The 18,055-nt window shown below is 39.2% G+C and overlaps 1 protein-coding gene and 1 long non-coding RNA gene across 2 annotated transcripts in view; one reads left to right on the forward strand and one right to left on the reverse strand.

The window, feature by feature from the left end:
- lsamp (limbic system associated membrane protein) overlaps positions 1 to 18,055 on the forward strand; it is a 603,277-nt gene that overhangs the window by 1,160 nt on the left and 584,062 nt on the right. The gene's annotated exons all lie outside the window — the stretch shown is intronic.
- Positions 17,121 to 18,055, reverse strand: part of LOC117938058 — a 15,791-nt gene continuing 14,856 nt past the window's right edge. Inside the window, exon 3 of the long non-coding RNA XR_004655321.1 lies at positions 17,121 to 17,219. This is a non-coding gene — a long non-coding RNA (uncharacterized LOC117938058). The remainder of the gene's footprint in view (positions 17,220 to 18,055) is intronic.

An 18,055-nucleotide genomic window follows, 5' to 3' on the forward strand; every position in this document is an offset into this window, starting at 1 on the left:
CAGGATGCGGAACAGCTGCAAACTTTCTCCTGAACGGCATCAGAGTAATTTGGTTTCCATTAAAGTCAATGTGTGTACTTCTATAGATTGCAGAACAGCTGCGTTCCAACTCCGTCCCAGCTCCGGTGACCCGCAGCCCTCCGGAGCAGATACGCAGAGCTTCTATTTTTGCCGGATGCCGGAGAACTTCGCGGCAATTCAGCACACGGCAGATAGTGCAGTGCAGTGCAGTGCTGTGCAGGAAGTCAAGCACAGAAACAAAATAAAACATCCTTGTAATTCTTTAAATAAAATAGACCATGCTCACTGCGGATCATATATCCTGCGCCACACCTTGAAAACACAGCACAGAGTTGTTGTCCCTCTGCTCCTCTGGATGGAAACAAACTGTTGTTGGGTTTGTGGTTCTATTCTACAAGAATTTGCGAGATCTCGTGGGTCCTCATGACTTCAGCTGTCAGTCATGGCTGCAGCCGTTCCAACAGCAACATATCCGGACCTGGTGGGTATTGACGGACAGCTGAGCACGGAGCCGACACGCAGCCGTTCTGCAACCGGTGGAAATTGGGGTTAAAGCAAAAGACCAGCAACGACCATTACCAGAGTGACACTGAAATACTAGCTGACCTTGATGTATATTTAATAGGTTAAGGAGACAATTCCCCTACCTTTGGATTACTAATTGTCACATTTTCATTTTATCTTATTTAGTCTAGACTTAGGCTAATCTCTTCTCCTTTCATTTACATCGTCTGGCCTCACAAATCTCTTTTTCACTCCAATTATTAACCATTATGGTTGGAGTAACCACTAATAGAGCTGATTTGGCCTATCTCAGGGAGCTGAGAGTTGAATTCATTAGCCTCTAGTCTCCCAAAGGAACACGCTACCTAGAACAGCATACAGCCTGGCCAAGCATATTGGATTTACTATAACACTGATCCTGGCAGGACGCCTGGATGGTGTGAAGTGTCAGATGGGGAGTGAGGGAGAGAGGGACAAAGTGTGGGAGACAGTATGCAGAGGAAAAGGATAGGAGAGCCAGAGTGCAGGTAGAAAGAAATGAGTTTAAATTAGGTGCGTCGGAGCACTATTTTGCATTGTTTCTTTTATATCAATCAAATTGTATTTATATAGCACTTTTAAGCAAACAGTAGGTATCCAATGTGCTTTACATCAGAGTACCAAGTACAAAACAACATATCATACAATAAAAAAGAATGAAGAATATAACACAGCAACATCAGAAAAAGGTTACAAAGAAACAGGAGAGTTAAATTGTCCCACCACTACTAGGTATTAAAAGCCAGCCTTAACAAATGGGTTTTTAGTTTAGACCCAAAAAGAGCCACATCTTTGATCGTCCAAATATCAGGGGGTAACAGGAGCTTCGGGGCAGCAACTGCAAAAGCCTGATAACCCCACTATTTATATTTCTTATACCTTGACCTCTAAAACCAACCAATTTGAAGACCACAATGACCGGTTGTGCTCATGCAAAGTTAAAATTCCTGACAAAAACTCTGGGGCCAGACCATTTAAGGCCTTGAAAACAAACAATGAGATCTTAAAATCTATTCTAAAACGCTCAGGTAGCCAATGTAAGGTGTAGAAAACGGGAGTAATGTCTACTTGTCTAGATGTTTTTGTTCAACTGTGTAATTAGTTATCAGCACTAAGTGATGCTCTCCAGCATTCTTCTATTGTTCTACTGTTCTATAATATAATCTGTTTCACTGTCTTGTGCCAAACGTACACTGGGTTTCACTTTCAATGTCCCAAATATGAAGAAGGGATTAAAAACAATGGGTAAATGTATGTCTGTGGAATGTACAATGAAACCACTATTGTTTTATACCAGATCAAATGGTGAGAGATTGTTTTACCAGAGTGTCCCTTCACTGTTTCTTACAGTAGTAACTCTCCTCATTTGGTTTTCTCTTCTTTTGTTGCCCACAAGGCATGTTTTTATTCAGCACATGTAGAGTTTGCTGCCTGTCCTGAATTTCAAGGTGGTACTGGTTCATGTCTTAGTGCAGAGGCTTTAGATCTTTTTTTGGTAAAACTGTAAATTGTTTCACATGGTGCAGATTACTGCCCACTGTCTGCAAATGATCCTCCTTTCTCATCTGACTTTCTTTGCCTTCCGGAGTCTGGTATCTCCCAAGAAATACAAACAGACTTCCATCCAATCAAACCACAGTCATCGTGGATGGTAAACAGCAAGTGACTGCAATCATATAATTAACACAGGCAGCAGTCTTGTGATGTGTCTCATTACTGAGAGATCCATTTAAGATGATGAAGCTTTAGTCTCTCAGAGCCTTGTCACAACTGAGATTCAGCAGCAGCTTTTGCTTTGTCTTTCTAGCTGTGTTTCCGTCTTCCCCAGTTTCAGCAGCTCATCCGCAGACACTGTGTGTCTGCATGCTTGTAACACTGCAGCTGCTCTGATCTCTATGGGAAAGAGGATCTCCATCATAACTCAAAACCGTCCATCCCATTGTCACTCTGAACGCCTAAAATACGAACATTTGCACAGTGGCTGTCAGCGTCTGATGCAACGAAAAGAGTACCCTTTGGCGTGTGCGTAGAACGTACTGGGGAGAGCAGCATCTAGACAGGATCCTCTGAGGTGAGGAGCTAAGTGATATTTAATGTCCGGTTTTAGTTTTTACATCCCAAGGTGGAGGCTCAAAGTGTCCTTGTCTTCTTTCTGGCTGCAGCTTTAAACAGTAGAAGTGCTGTATAGGTTGCGCTTCAGTGACTCTGACATATTTCTGAGGGCATTTGACAATATAAAGATGTCAGTAAGGTAGGCCTCTTTTTTTTTTTTCTTGGCCTTAGAGTAGGACACATTTTTCTGAGGTTGTCTCCTCCAATATAGACAGAAAATGAAACAGATTTACTGTATTTTTGATACATATAATGTGCTGCATTTTGAGACCAGAAACCTGTCTGTTCATTAGATGTTATCGCTATGTTCTTCAGAATCATCTGGGTGCATACTTCTTTTTTTCTTTCTTTTAGATTGACACTCTTGACTAGGGACAGTGACTTCTATTTCTCCTTGAAACATGCATCTCCTGAAATCAAGTTCAAGCTTGTTTTATTTCACTTCCCGGCCCTACACTGGTCCTTGAGCTGCCTTAATGCTCTGTTCCTCATGAGGGTACTAGAGACTCCCCTCCATGATGGTTACGTGTAATTCCTTAGGACAATTATTGGCTACGAGGGGAAGGATCTTTCTTTTCCTGAGAAACCTTATCTTACTTAATGAATCAGTCAATCCCAAAGCACTAACGGGATGATTTGACTTGGTGTTGTAGAAGAACGAGATGCACACAGTCTCTCAGCCATTACGAACAACAAGACATTCAAAAAGCAGTGTTGAGGTTTAGAAGCTCAAAAGTAATTTAGGCCACAGACAAAGATAAACAATAGTGCTGCAGTTTTGTATGTCCGATAATCAAACATTCTTTCCAAATTGTGCTAGACTCAGTTCATTGGGCACATTGTGTTGGGGCAAGATTTGGTGGAGTTCCAGATCAAATTAGATTTCATTAACAGGCTGATCTGGACCCTTTTCAATTCTGTAGCGTCTTCGGAGAGTATTCCTTGGCACTGGTGCTGGTACTGAGATTTGGAAACTTTATCCTAACAAAAGATGGAGGGAAAGAGATTGGGAAGCAGAGGGGCCCAGTATTTCTGAAAGAGAATGAGATTAAACTTGTACCATCTTTATTGGTGAACAAAACAAGCTGCATTGTTAAATGTAGCAAATCATTTAGATCCACCGGTAAGGATCTACATAAAAGTGCAGGTAAAACATACTGTCTGAGGAGGCTGAGAATACTAACGGGTAGTATTTACATTGATATCAACATCTGATCCATAAATGTACAAAGCAGTTATAGTGACTGTAGGATGGCAACAGAACCACAGAAAATATAAAACCATGCTGCACCAACTATTACTCTACTGATGTTAGCAGTGTCTTTTTGTGTTGGGTGTTAAGTCAACATCTGAACGGTGGAAACCTTCACACTACTACACATCAAAAGGAACAATCAACCCTCTGCTGTAGTTATTTCTTCTTGCTTGCAGTCAAACGCAAACCACTATCCCAGTGGGAGTTCTGGCCTGAAATCAAAAGGAGAAACAGATTTTCCAACCAAAATTGAAGGTAGTGAATCATGTTTAAAATGCTCATGTTATGCACATTTTCAGGTTCATAATTGTATTTAGAGGTTATATTCGAATAGGTTTACATACATTTGTTGTCTGTTTGTTATGAGCTCCTCTTTTCACCCTGTGTGTTAAGCTCTCAGTTTTAGCTACAGTGTGAGGCATCTCACTTCTCTTCCATCTTTGTTGGGAGTCGCACACGTGCGGTACGTAGGTAAGGACTACTAGCTAATCAGAAGCAGAGTATGAGGGTGTGCCACACTATCAGCTAGGCGAGCATTCTAACCTGTGTTACAAAGTCATGCACCTTCAACAAGGAAGTAAACGCTGGACTACAACAGAGCTGTTGGGAGCAGTTTGTGAACAGTGTTATCTGTTGGAGATGGTAAGTCCCTTTGGGATGGACTTTTTAACATTGTAAATAAAAAAAAAAATTTAGCACTATAAAGGTAAGGGAAAAAGCCAAAACTCATAATATGAGCACTTTAAATGTTGTGCTTTATATACAGTATCTTTCAGACTTGTTTCTTTATAAACGCTGCCTGTGTGTATCTGTGTTGACAGCTGTGACCGTAAGAAGAGCAAATTGGGCCAATGAAAGCTTTAGAAAGCTTACAGCCTCCAACAGGACACTTTGAACTGTGCACAGGGGGTAGTTGTTCTCGTTGTCTTGCAATAAACACAGGTTTCCACATCTACATGGTCTACTCTGATGAGTCATCATATACATATTTAGTCGGAGCAGCTCACCCACAAACTTAGATCATAAATATAATGTATGTGTGAGTAGAGGAATGTAGGTTTAGTCTTTCAGTGTGTTGATCTCATTGAGCCCGCTGACTGTAAGCAGAGATAGAGTTCACTGTGTGGACTTGTAGAGAATGTGATGCTACTTAACTATTTTATTTAGTTTATTTTAGCCTATAATGTACTTTATCAGGTCATTTCTGAGCCACCCACGTTGTGAGTGTATCCTGTAACTAATGTGTTCTATGTGGCCAGGTTAGCTCAGTTGGTGGAGAGGGCACAGGTGTGTGGGGGTTCCTTGGCGCCACAGGTTCAGCTCCCACCTGTGGCCCTTCGCTGCATGTCATTCCCTTTCTCTCTCCTCTTTCATGTATTTATCTGTCCTGTAAAATGAAAGGCCTCAAATGCCCCAAAATAATAAATAAATAATCTGTGGTATGTTGAACATATTGTTTTAAGACATTTCAACTTCCTGCTGCATTTCAATGCAACTTTTATTATGAAATGCTGCTTTATTTCAAACGTAATATTTCAGTGACCTCAAGTCTACATTTTATTTTCAACACATTTAGGGAAGTCTTTGTCTGCATTGTGCTTTTGTGCTTTCACTGACTAAAACATGAGCTGCATTTGGATAATATTCATCTGTTATAATTTCCTTCCATATTCTAAAGATGAATCCATAATAAATTAATTGACACAAAGGTTTTGAAATTTGAATAGACAGCTAGAGTGATTTAACACTCTTTTCATGTCCAGCTTGAGGGAAACTATAACATGTAGGCTTGTCTCTGTTAATAAATGCTGCTGGTAAAGTGAGTTTCTACGCATTTTAAAATTAAAAACTATGTCTCCCCAATTTTCACTTATGGTTGGATTTATACTTTTGTACTGGAAACTATAATAAAAAGATGTATTAGAATTTGGAACGGAGCCAAATCCATCACTAGTCTATCCATCACTTTGTTGATCACAAAGGGATTTAGTGTGTAGGAAGACAGGAGCCCACAAGTTGAGCTATGTTGTGTAATGACATCAGGGAAGTGCTATGAATGTATTCCCTAAATACTTTAATGAAGATCTTTGAACATCCACTCTTTGATCCAAAATACAGTACATTTATGAGAGGCCATATTGGCAATAATCCATACTACAATAATTTTAACAAGATGACATAAATGGCTCTGTGTGAAATGATAGATCATTCTCGAGTACTAGGGGGATTTTTGTACTAGAGTGCATTTACATAGAAAATAAAAATTGAAAAAGGATCTTTTCTTATGTGAATCCTTTGTTGAACTTTAATGCTTTACAAACACCAAAACAATTAAGCGCTGTGACCAATCTTCTGAAGTGATTTTTGAGAGGGAAATTAGTTAGAAATACGCTGGTTGACTGACATGATACCATTGTATTCATGTAATACTATCAATCCAGGCTAAAGTGCATGATATTAATAATGCATGCATGTTGCTTCCTCTAAATATCAGGTTGTGGTTGACTACCAGGACCTGCTTTGGTTGTTTGATAAATTGATCAACATTGATTGTGATTGGTGGTTTGCTGTCCCTGCAGACATGCATGTAACGCACACTAGCAACAAACGGTGTATCCCAGAACACTTACATCAGTTTAAATTACCTTATATCAGAAACAGACTGCTGTTGTAGATTAGTGTCACCCGTAACGTTAGTTGGGACAGACGACTTGTTTCTTCAGACCAACTAGATTTGCTTTAGACTGGCTGGTGCCAGCTTTATGTGGTGAAAAATGGCCAGGAGATCTATAAGATAACGTTGCATTAATCAGGTGATTTACTGCATCTTTGCAGGGAACCTCAAACACTGACTGCTGTAGCTTCACTACCCATGGAAATGTATGTACATCACTGTGTCAGCAGCAGCAGCTCCCATGGTACTTTTCTACTCACTTCCCATAACAATAACCCCGTCGGACTAATGTTATGTCACATACACATGCTGCCCACGTGGCTACCTGTCTTAAAGGTGAAGGGTCGTCTCTAACGATCGTGTAAAAGGAGAACAGTGAAAGTTTACTTTTCTACGTCCTGCAATGTTACTATTACGCATGTACACATTGAGATGTAGACGAAACAAAATATGATGCAGCCCAGCCCTAACATACATACACACACACACACACACACACACACACAGTAAAGTAGCATCAGTGGGTGTCAGTGGTCAGACACAGCATCACTCATGAATTGAACCCACAATAAGAACAGAGACATAAAACCAAAGCATCAAATTGTATCTGGAATAACGTGTTTGGCTGATCAGGGCTTGAAGAATAAGATAAGAAAATCAATCCTATTTCTGGATTCAAGGATTGTATTATATTCTGCTTGTCAATTTCACGGTGTTTTGGACCTGTATTTTGGGAAATTGCTAGAACCTTTAATATTTTGAAAGAGCTTTCTACCAAAAGCTTAATTAGCAGTGAAATGAAATTCGACCATAGAGCAGAATGAGGTGAGAACAAGCTCTCTAAGTGGTGTAAAGCTAGAGAATTTCCCCTAAATTACTGTGCAGCTGCTCCACGGTTACAACTTGGATTATATTTCAGTGGGAAACAGGCAGGTGTTTAAGCACCAGGCTCTCCAGTGATGTGTAGCAAAACTGGTGAGAGAGGGGCAAAATCGTACTCTGTCATTTGTCTGACAAACATCTGTAGCAATCATTTTGGTGGTGAGAAATCTGAATACGACCTACTGCGAACACCAATGAATGTCCCCTTAGTTCTGGGATTTTATACATATTATTATCTTATATACATTTGTCTCTGTATAGGACTCAAATAGGACTTTTTACCGTACTGCATATTGAGCAGTGTATTCACTTGATTGTGTAGAAAAGTGTTACGCTGCCTGTGAGTTTAAAATGATCATTCTTCTCTCAATTTAATTGAATTCAAGTTATTATTGACTTTGTATGCAGGTAATGTGAATGTTTTTGGGATGCATATCCAAGTTGCAAAGTTAGCAAATAGCAGTAGGTAGTTCCAGTGGAAGTTAAGTTAATTTTGGTACATTTTCACAGTATCAATATAAAAATCATACCTTCTTTAATAGTGGGCTTATTTGCAAATAAAATACACATAAAAAGCAACATTAAGTCTTATGGCTTGTTTTGGTTAAAATAATGCCAATTGAATTGAATTGTACTGCATTGTTAGAGGTTTCCTACTCTGTGTCCCCCTTTCTTGGGACTCTGTCTAAATCCAATAAACAACCCAATCTCACGGCAGTTTGTGGAATTGTCACGTAATTTAATCTATTTGATTTGTGTACATAAACCCTTTCACCTCCTTTTTTTCTTGATAGTCAGCACATTTTATAAACTAATGTATTTCAATAAGAAGCATCTTTTGTGATCACAGCCCGTTTCTCAATGATAAGATAACGTAGCATTAAGAGCGACTATGGTAGCGTAGGGAGGTTGGATCAGGTGGTGGATGGCTCACACAACACAGGAGACTGGGGATCGTGTCCTGTGTGTCACGATTCCTAATCCCAACCATCCCGTTCTTCCTTTACTAAGCCCAACCCGTCCCGCTGTATATAGCTATGCAATTGTTGGTATTATTAAAAAAACGTGCTGACCATCACAAAAAAAAAGTTCTGACCATCAAGGAAAAAACAAGATAAATGTGTTTGTCTACACAATTCATCCATCCATCCATCCATTTTTGACCGGTATCGGGTCGCGGGGGCAGCAGCTCCAGTAGAGCTGTCTACACAATTCAAGTCAAATTTAAATCAGATTAAATAAGGTTACCATTTCACAAACTGCTGTGATACTGTATATTAGACCTATATATCCCCATGCATGCGTTAAAGTGGTATTACATCAATTCTAATTAGGAGACAAATAAGGTGATATGTCCTAATCAAATAAACAACAAAAACTAAAGTTAAATACATTTGCAATTGGCATCACAATGCACTTAGAGTCTACGTTTCCCCAGCAACAGACAAATAGCAGGAGCCGGTACATGTAACTGTAGTCTCTCGAGCCTTGCGAGTCCCAATCTATTCTTCCCCTCATTTTTTATCCCTTCTTTCTTGGGTGTCCTCATCTTGTCCAGCACAGGGCCTGTTATCTTTACACAACACACGCCAGGGTGAGGGCCAATGTATTATGTTTTGTCTTCATTTGCTATCGCACAAAGCGGTACATTCTGTTCCTGTTTCAGTTGTTATTATTACTCACTGTACCTTACTGGAGGCTCATGGCCTTTAACTACTCTATAGTTATGGGCGTAAGCTAAACCTTCCGTGCGTCAGCGTTTCCTTTGTTCGGGAAATGTAGATGTGCCTTGCTTGGAGAACCATCGTCTCTATGACAGCACACAACTGTGTGGCACATTTCACGTTCTATGTTTTCTGTTTTTTGTGAATTATTGGGTTTTTACCTTTTACACAGCATTCTATTTCAGAAAAAAGGCTTAGTGTTCAGATGGTTTTAATCTATTTATTTATTATTTTGTCTTTCTCTTTCTATTAGGAGGGTTTACAATCATGTCTTCTTATGACTCATGCTGATGAAATGATACATACAGCCTAAACTATATTCCATCTATATTCTAGTCTCCACCTTGAATATTTTCCGAATTTTTATACCTTATGCCAACCTGTTTTTATTTTATTTATTTATTTATGTTATATTTTGGTGTTAAAGTCATGACTTGCTCTTTTAATTGGGGGATTTTTCTTTGCTATCTCCACTTGTGATCATTAAATTTGGCACCATGTAGTCTGGATGAAAATCCCAGATTTACTGTCTCTGTTATTTAAACAGCCTTTCTACTCACACTAACGTGATGCTGAACTTGTAACTATAAATCCATGCTGTCTCAGCGCAGTCCATTGAGCCTCCATGGCTCAGTGAGCATGTGGCTTTTACAGAACAATTGTGGGACTAATCTAATCTGATGACTGCCAGTAAATTTAAAAAGGACTGGGTTGGAATGGCTCAATTAATTTGCCAATCAACCAATATTCCAAGATGATGTGACGGATATAGTAATACAGTATATTTATGTCAGCACATTGCTGATGTTGCATAATACTGTACAACCCCTCCTTGTTAGCCTTCTCCTCAACCTCTGTCACTCAGTGGCAGAGGCAGCCCCTGTTAAATTACAATACTCCTAGTATCACATTGCCAGACACTCCTCCACAGCGTCGTGCAGGGGGTTCCGGCGAATCCACACGCATTCCGGGATGGGATAAAAGTGTGTTCTTGTTTATTGGGCTGTCTTTGAACCAATCACAGTCATTATAGGCAGCGCTAAGGAGCAACGGCGCTTCCGCAAAATAGCCTCGGAAAGAAACTTTTTTTGTTTTTGGTGGAACATGTCTACATTCAAAAGTTGTTTTACTTTACTTGCAACAGAAATATCAGACAGATATCTGGCCTAAATAAGTGAAATCCGGAAAAATTTCTGTCCGCAACAGAACAATCCTGGAAGTGGAACGTCGTGGATATAGACTAAAATAAGTTGTTTTAATGTCGGCCTGGATACTGTGGCTTTTCAATTGTCATGTGGTAATACTCTTTGGTGGCAACCATCTTAAGTTGTTGATTGAAGGTTCTCCAATATCTCTGTGAAAAGTAGAATGCAGTCATATGAAAGGAACACTCACTACGTTTACATGCACATAGTATTCCGTTTTTTGCCCTTATTCTCAAAAAGAACGATCTTCCGACTAAGCTTTTTACATTGGTAATAAAGGAAATTAGTCCACTAATATTCCTGTTTATATGTAACTATGCAAAATACGATTTTGATTTTTTTTTGGGGGGACTTGTTGGACTGTGCAAACACAGCGTCCCTTTTCCCTTCCTTCAACCAGCTTCTTGAAAAGGTTGGTGTAGCGATGTATGTGCATGTCCAAAAACCTGTTAATATCCAAGTCTTTGATAATGTTTAAAAGTAGCTGTGTTTCTCCTCCTTATTTGGTCTGCAGCCCTGCAAACTGCCCATAACAGCCGACACAGAGCTGACCATAAGCTTTTACCGGACAAGAGGCTGTAAACTGCAGTAAAAACCTCAATTGAGACACGTTGCAAATGCGCTGTACACATGTGCAAAGAATGCCTTTTAAAACCTGACTAATATTAGAATATCCTACATCTTAATCGTCTATTTTTGGAAAATGATCTTATTCGGAATGTCCAACCAGAAAATGCAGCTTACATGACCTGTATCAAATTTGGATTATTGTCATATTCGGAATAATAGTGGAATATTGGTGTGCATGTAAACATACTGATTGAGACCAATGCACATTGTTGTGACGTTGCAGAGATGAGGCTTAATGTGCTTCAGGTGCATCACATCATCCCTTGCCGTGGTATGATGGAAACTCCTTCTCCTCTTCCTCTCTTCATCATCTCTCCTCTGCTCAATCTCTTTTTATCCACACACTGGTTTGAAATGCAAGCCAACCAAATCAATCCGTTTCATACAGCACATTTCATAGATCAAAATGTTGTGCGAGACACTTCAAAAATATTCAGGGAGCAAAGAAGATTAAGGGGAATATGAAATCTCTTTCCACATAAATCACCTTGAGTCAGTGCTGGAGGAAGATGTGTCAGCTGGCTGGGAGTTTCAAGCTGCTTGTTCCAATGATCCACTCTACTGGGTTGTAGAAAGCTGCGCTCAACTCCAGATTATATGTACCAACATGTCCTCCATGTATTTATAATGCATCACAAATAAATATTAATAATAAATGCATGTTTTGTAATTTATGAGAAAAACACTGTTATTTCATCTATTTGCTTGTAGCCCTGTTGTACGGATCAATATTCTAATATTTATAACTATATATTATATTTAAATAATATTTTACAAATGAAAGTGTTGTCCTACAATGCAGACAACTGCAGATTTAATAATGTTCCTGCTACAATAGGAGGTAATTGGCTTTTCTTGTCTCACTTGTTCATGCTCCTACAAAACCAATAGCTCCTAAAATTCTCCAGTATTTATATGAATATTGCAGTATTCCCCCGCTAGGTGATAAAATGTCTAATCCACATGTAAAGATAAGATGCTTCAATCTAAGCGCTGAGGCACATTAAATGAATGTCTTGAGTTTGTGTGAACAAGAGGCATCAGATCGGAGAGATGTGGTGCGACTCCTGCCGCTGGGGGGAGGTGGATAAGAACCAATAAAACACTCTGGCAGCTGTTCTGTATTTGTAAACCTGCAAAGAGAGAAGAATGAGTCTGACTGGAACAGTTCCAGCTCACAGAGCAGTGGAGAGAGACATCAGCAAGACCACCACTGTAGGCCAACATCTCCTTTCAGGAGACCTGAAGCATTAAGTCTGTTCATGTGGGACGATGTTGCACTGCCTATTATTAATTCAAACAAAGTACATATTAGTGTCAGTGGAAAATATAGGGTTATTTTTGATGCAATAAAAATGCTAGTCAAGCACTAAGTACTAATACTTGGCTTGGATTCCCTGATTACCATGCTGTTAGTGGACTAGTATGGAGCTCATTTTTCAGTTTGCTGTTCACAACAAAATAAAAGCTTTAAAGACATTTAAATATCTGTTTCTCTATGGAGGGAAAGTAGGATATTTTGTATACAAACTCTAACTTTATTCCTGTAAACACAAAATGTGAATACTAGGAATCAACTGCTTGCTCCAAATGTTGGCTGTCTAAGGTGTGGGAGGAGTTGTATTTTGATATATTCTTCCGCACAGGGTGTTTATTTGAAGTAAATATACGGTGTAGTTTATGCTTGTTAACATTAGAAACTCAGTTTAAATGTTCAGCCTGTTGTAACGTTTGAATCCGACTTTAGAGCAGAGCGGAGGACCTCAGCTGAACATAACATAACAGAAAAAAGAAGATAGAGACCAGTCAGCTCTGATTACATAGATAACTTATTACAATTAAGTGTCTATCCCTCCCAAAACCTCTCAATTTTTAAAACAATAAAATAGGGATTTTTGGCAAACGTTTTCCGTCCACCATCCTTCAGTTTGTTAATTGTTTATATTTTGTTTGTTAATATTATTCTAGATAACTGCAGCTAGAGACACAATTTGAAAGTGAAGCGATGTCTTTGAAATGCAAGACAACAGAAACAGACAACAGAAAAATATATAGCACATGATAAAGTCTGTAGATGCATGTTAAGAATAATCTAAGTATAGGTGAGGAAGTAACGGCGGATTAAAGAAATGCTGTGATTATAGCAGATCTGTAGGTCAGAGGAAAATATTTATGACTTGTCTGGATGAGGAAATTGATGTTGATACTGTATGTTCAGAGAGCAAGGACATATTCTGATCCTGCTCCGTCCCACCCTTCCTTTTTTGTCTTTTCTTTCTCAGTTGCCCACTGGTTCATCAAAGTTTTCCAGTTTCTTGTTAGTCTCATATTACCAGACCTTCCTCCACAGCGCTGCAAAGGAGGGTTGCATTCAAAATGCAAAGGAGAAGGACAGAGGCTCAAAGACAGATAAAGACAAATACTGTCTAATGAGATGGAGAGAAATAGATTGAACAAGAGCAGAGTATACTCTCTTTCTCACCTTCTCTCCCCCATTCTCACCACAGGCTTTTTAAAATGAACCTTGATAAGCTGTGGCAGTTATTTATATGGTAATTCACCAAAGAGACTCATCACACAGAACACCCAGAGTTTATTTGGATAAGATATTGTGTCTATGTGTATTTGTGTAAGTGGTTGCTCCACATTAACTGTGTGGTGTTTTTAAATATCTCTACGTATTTTTGTATTTGTCAAGTCTTTTCCTCCTTTTCCGTCTTTACACACACGCCAAGAGTGGCACATCCAACATGACAGCAGTCAGGTTTTTAAATCATGATTTTATACAGGGTCACCTCTCCTTTGTGCCGGGCCTGCAGCAGCATGTCATACATTTAATGAGGCACTATTGCAAGCTGACTCTTTCTGGCCATGATTCAACACTTTCACATCTTTCAGTATACTACCCACACAGACAAGAAGTACTGCCTCATTGCTACTTATTAAAAGGTTGCGGTGTTGTTATTGCTTTTGTGTGTTTTTTTTTTTTTGGCTGTTTCCTGTTATCTTAGATACAAGATGTTTGATTAAAGTAAACATTAATGTATCTATTTTCTCTTCTGGCCATAGGCAATTTTAACGTCTGATAAGTAATGTTATTTATATGGTAATTCACCAAAGACACACACTACTTCGATTTTAGTTGGATCGAAATGTGTGTGTGTGTGTGTGCGCATGTGCATGTGCTTGTAGTGCATTTAGTTAGGCTGATTCATCAATGGGTATATATTCTAGGGCTGTAACGATATGCAATATGCAACGGAAAGCGCAACACTCAGATCCACGAAGCTGTGTCGCACTATTAGAAGGCAGACTCACGACACACCAGTGTTAATGCGTTTGTGTGTCGGCCCGCACCCACATTTGGCAAGTTTATTTAAGTTAATATCGGACCCTGCACAGTACTGTGAAACACTAGCCATTTAATTTACTTTGTAAGAGAACTTGATTGAGGAAGAATTTTCAACATGCTCAAATCAGGTTCAGGTTTCTTTATTGGTACCTGTAGGTAAACTAGGTTTACAGTCTAAGAGGCAGGAGAAACTTTCTAGGCCACCACACCAAACAATAAAACATATAAAACAGACAATAAAACATCTCCAAAATGGAGTTTGATTCAGTTTGTTTTTCAAAAGTAGGCTATTTTGTTACATAGAAAACAGAAGTGTTTGGCTATTTATTTATTTTACTTAGGTATGTCGTTATGTTTTGTTGTTGTTTAGGTTTTTCACATGGTATTTCATTAAAAAATATCTTTTTTTTTCGTCCAAAAACCCCCCCAAAAAATGATTAAAAAGAATCAAGGTTTGTATCGAATAATGGGTAACAAATCGTGATATGGACCGAATCATGGGTTTGGTGTATTGTTACAGCCAAAATATACAAACTCAAACATTCTAATAACTGGCAAATCATTTGATCATAAATGTCAAAAATGTCCCTAGTTCCTGTTTTACAACTGTGTGGACTTGTTTTTGTCTGATGTAAGGAGCTGTCCGTGGGGCTTCAACACAATGATTTTATTTTTTTTTAATCTGTTTTGCATTTTCACTTTAAATTTTAGTTTTGAAAAGTCTTGTTTTGATAGTGACAAATCAAATCACATAGTATTTCTAAATAAATGAAGACAAAAAACAATTTTCATTATAAAAAAGGTGATTACTAACTGTGACCTCCTGCATTACTTTAGTGAATTTCATCAAGAGATTTTGGTTGTTGAAAGTTCTGTTTTGTGTGTGGTTAGTTGATTTTCCATGTCCCCACGTTAAAGGAGAACTCTTCCCTCCCACATTAACAGGTGGCTGTGGCTTAGGAGGTAAAGCGGGTCGTCCAAGGTTGGTGTTTCGATCCTCCTGTCTGCATGTCGATGTGTCCTTGACAGCGGTGTCAAAAATATTCTCGTTCTCAGGTTGAAGAATAGACACTAGGGTTTAAAAAGACTTCTTTAGAAGTATCAACTCAACTTTTTTACCAAAAGTACTGTTTTCAAAACTACTTAAAGTATAAATGTAGAAGTAATGTAAGGAAGAAAAAATCTTTGAGGGCAATGGATTCACTCTATCCAGATGGCACAATTTATCAGGATAGGTTTTTAGTTTAGTTTTTTGAACGATGAAAAGCTGGTATGAAAACTAGCCGAACTGAAATAGGTGTAACAAGGCTATTTTTAAAATGTAAGGAGTAGAAAGTACAGAGAATTGCAGGAAAATGTAAGGAGTATAAGTAAACCGTATGCCGTAAAATGACTACTCCAGTAAAGTATGGATACCCAAAATGTCTACTTTGTTACTTGACACCTCTGGTGCTTGAGCAAGACACTGAACCACAAGTTGGACCTTAATGGCAGGCCAACGCCTCAGCAGTTTTAAGAGGGAACTGGTTCAGCAAAAGTTATACTACTCTAAAAATCCATGACCACTCAATTTCTAGTAGGGATGGTAATCACCAGAGGCCCCGTAACACAATGCTATCACGAGAAATATATCATAATACGACTATGGCAATTTTAAACATATTTCAATATTCTGCAATACATCCCCATAGAAAAACTTTTTCCACATCTGTTTTATCTAAAATAAATATACACTTCTCTGTTTGTTTATCTATCTCACTTATCAATACTTGGCATACGTGTTTGGATACAGTTAGAGATGTTCCGATACCATTTTTTACCTCCTGATACCGATTCCGATGCTTGTGCTGTGGGTATCGGCCGAGTAGCGATACCAGTGTGTTTATAAAAATAAAAAAAAAAATAAAAAGTATCATACTGCACATGCACGACTGTGATAATATCATCATTGTGGTAAGGCCTTGCTCAGGTTTAACACTTTGTAAAACATGAATTAATACAGCTGCAGATGTTCGGTGGCATTTGGAGATCTTTTTGAATATCCTTTAGTCGTGTAGTAGCCAGTGGCGAGTGTTTGAAATGCGCAACTATCTTCCTACCCTTCGCCAGAGCATCGCTCACACTTCTGAGACTGTAGCCCTTCATGCACCACCAGCGACAGATACTCTGCTGTATTGATTATTCACCCACCCCTATTTTCTATGATGTGTTACTTCTGTCCCAATTATGAATCATACAATAAGGAAACCTCCCTAACAATACCACTTGAAGTGAACAGGTCTGACTGATTGGGGAGTTTCAATGTGGACAACAACTGGCCTCCAAACTCAGTTTCCTCTTTTGCTATTTTGTCTGTGGGTCTAGTTAAGTCTTTTGGCAGCAATGTAATATACTGTAAGTGTCAATTCAATACACACATTTGTCAGCAGTTGTGGACATTATCTCTGTTTAGGATGCGCGTAAACTGGAGCATCCTAACCAAGATAATGTCAGAGGGCTAGCCATGCACACTTATCATTGCTGTTTGATTCTCATCAGTGCACTGTGGCCGCCCATGAGGACCATAAATGCCATCAGCTTCCAGCCATTTGATTAACTGTAGCAGAGTATAGTATCATGTGATCAGAGCTGGTGGCTTTCTAAAAGGTGGAGAGAATGATTGTTGATATAGGGCAATTGCATTTCCAGTAGAGGGACGGGAGGTAGGAGGAGATGAAAGATCATAATGTGAAACAAAGGCTGCGTCTCAAACCGCCTACTTGCACACTTCAAACAATTAGTTTTAAGTATACAGTGTAGATTATGCAAAAATGTCAGTGCACTGAAAGTACCTGGATAACTGAAGTATGCGGAATGGGACACAGCCAAACACCAAACACACTGTTCCTAGTTCAGTAATAGATCAATGTAGCCTGTGGCTTATGTCTGTTTGTCTTAGCAACAAGCAATATCTTGCTGTCAAACACAAGGATTTTTTGTTTTCTGTCAGCTGTCAGCTTTTTCTGCTGTATTTTATGTTTTGCAGGGACTTGGCTTTCATATTTCGACACATCACATCATAATTACTGTTACAGAGTGCCCCTATGTCATGATTTACTCTTGTGTGTAAAATAAAAAGTTTATTTTTTGTTATTGGCTGTGTCTTTGTGTAGTAGGAGTGAATAGCCTGTCAGCAGCTATGTCAGTTTAGTGAGTTGAGACCAACATTAGACACAGTGGTAGGTCTGCAGACTCACTGACTCAAGGTTTACTCTCCACAGGTTGTATTGCATCAGGGTCTGCTGTTTTAATGTCATGTGTCATGCTGACAGTGTCAGGAGTGGATGTGACCCACACAGAGGTGAAGAGAGACAGCAGGCAGGAGGCCAGGAGAGAAAGGAACATAACAGAATTCACTGCCAGATGCACACACTGCTACATTGCCAGAGGTTACTCAGCTGGCTGGCATAACAAGTCCCACTATTAAAGCAACCAACTGGCATTATTGGCCTCTAGCCATGGCAAAGGACAAGGAGCAGCAGGAGAGGCCAGGACGGGAACGGTGAGGGAGCAAAGAGCCACAATCTGTCCCTAAGGTAAAGATACAAGACTGACACAGGCAGTGATGGAAGTTTAAAATGACAACCTGGCACTGTGTGTGTGTGTGGGGGGGGGGGG

Source organism: Etheostoma cragini, chromosome 3, assembly GCF_013103735.1.
Source record: "Etheostoma cragini isolate CJK2018 chromosome 3, CSU_Ecrag_1.0, whole genome shotgun sequence".
Lineage (NCBI taxonomy): Eukaryota > Metazoa > Chordata > Actinopteri > Perciformes > Percidae > Etheostoma > Etheostoma cragini.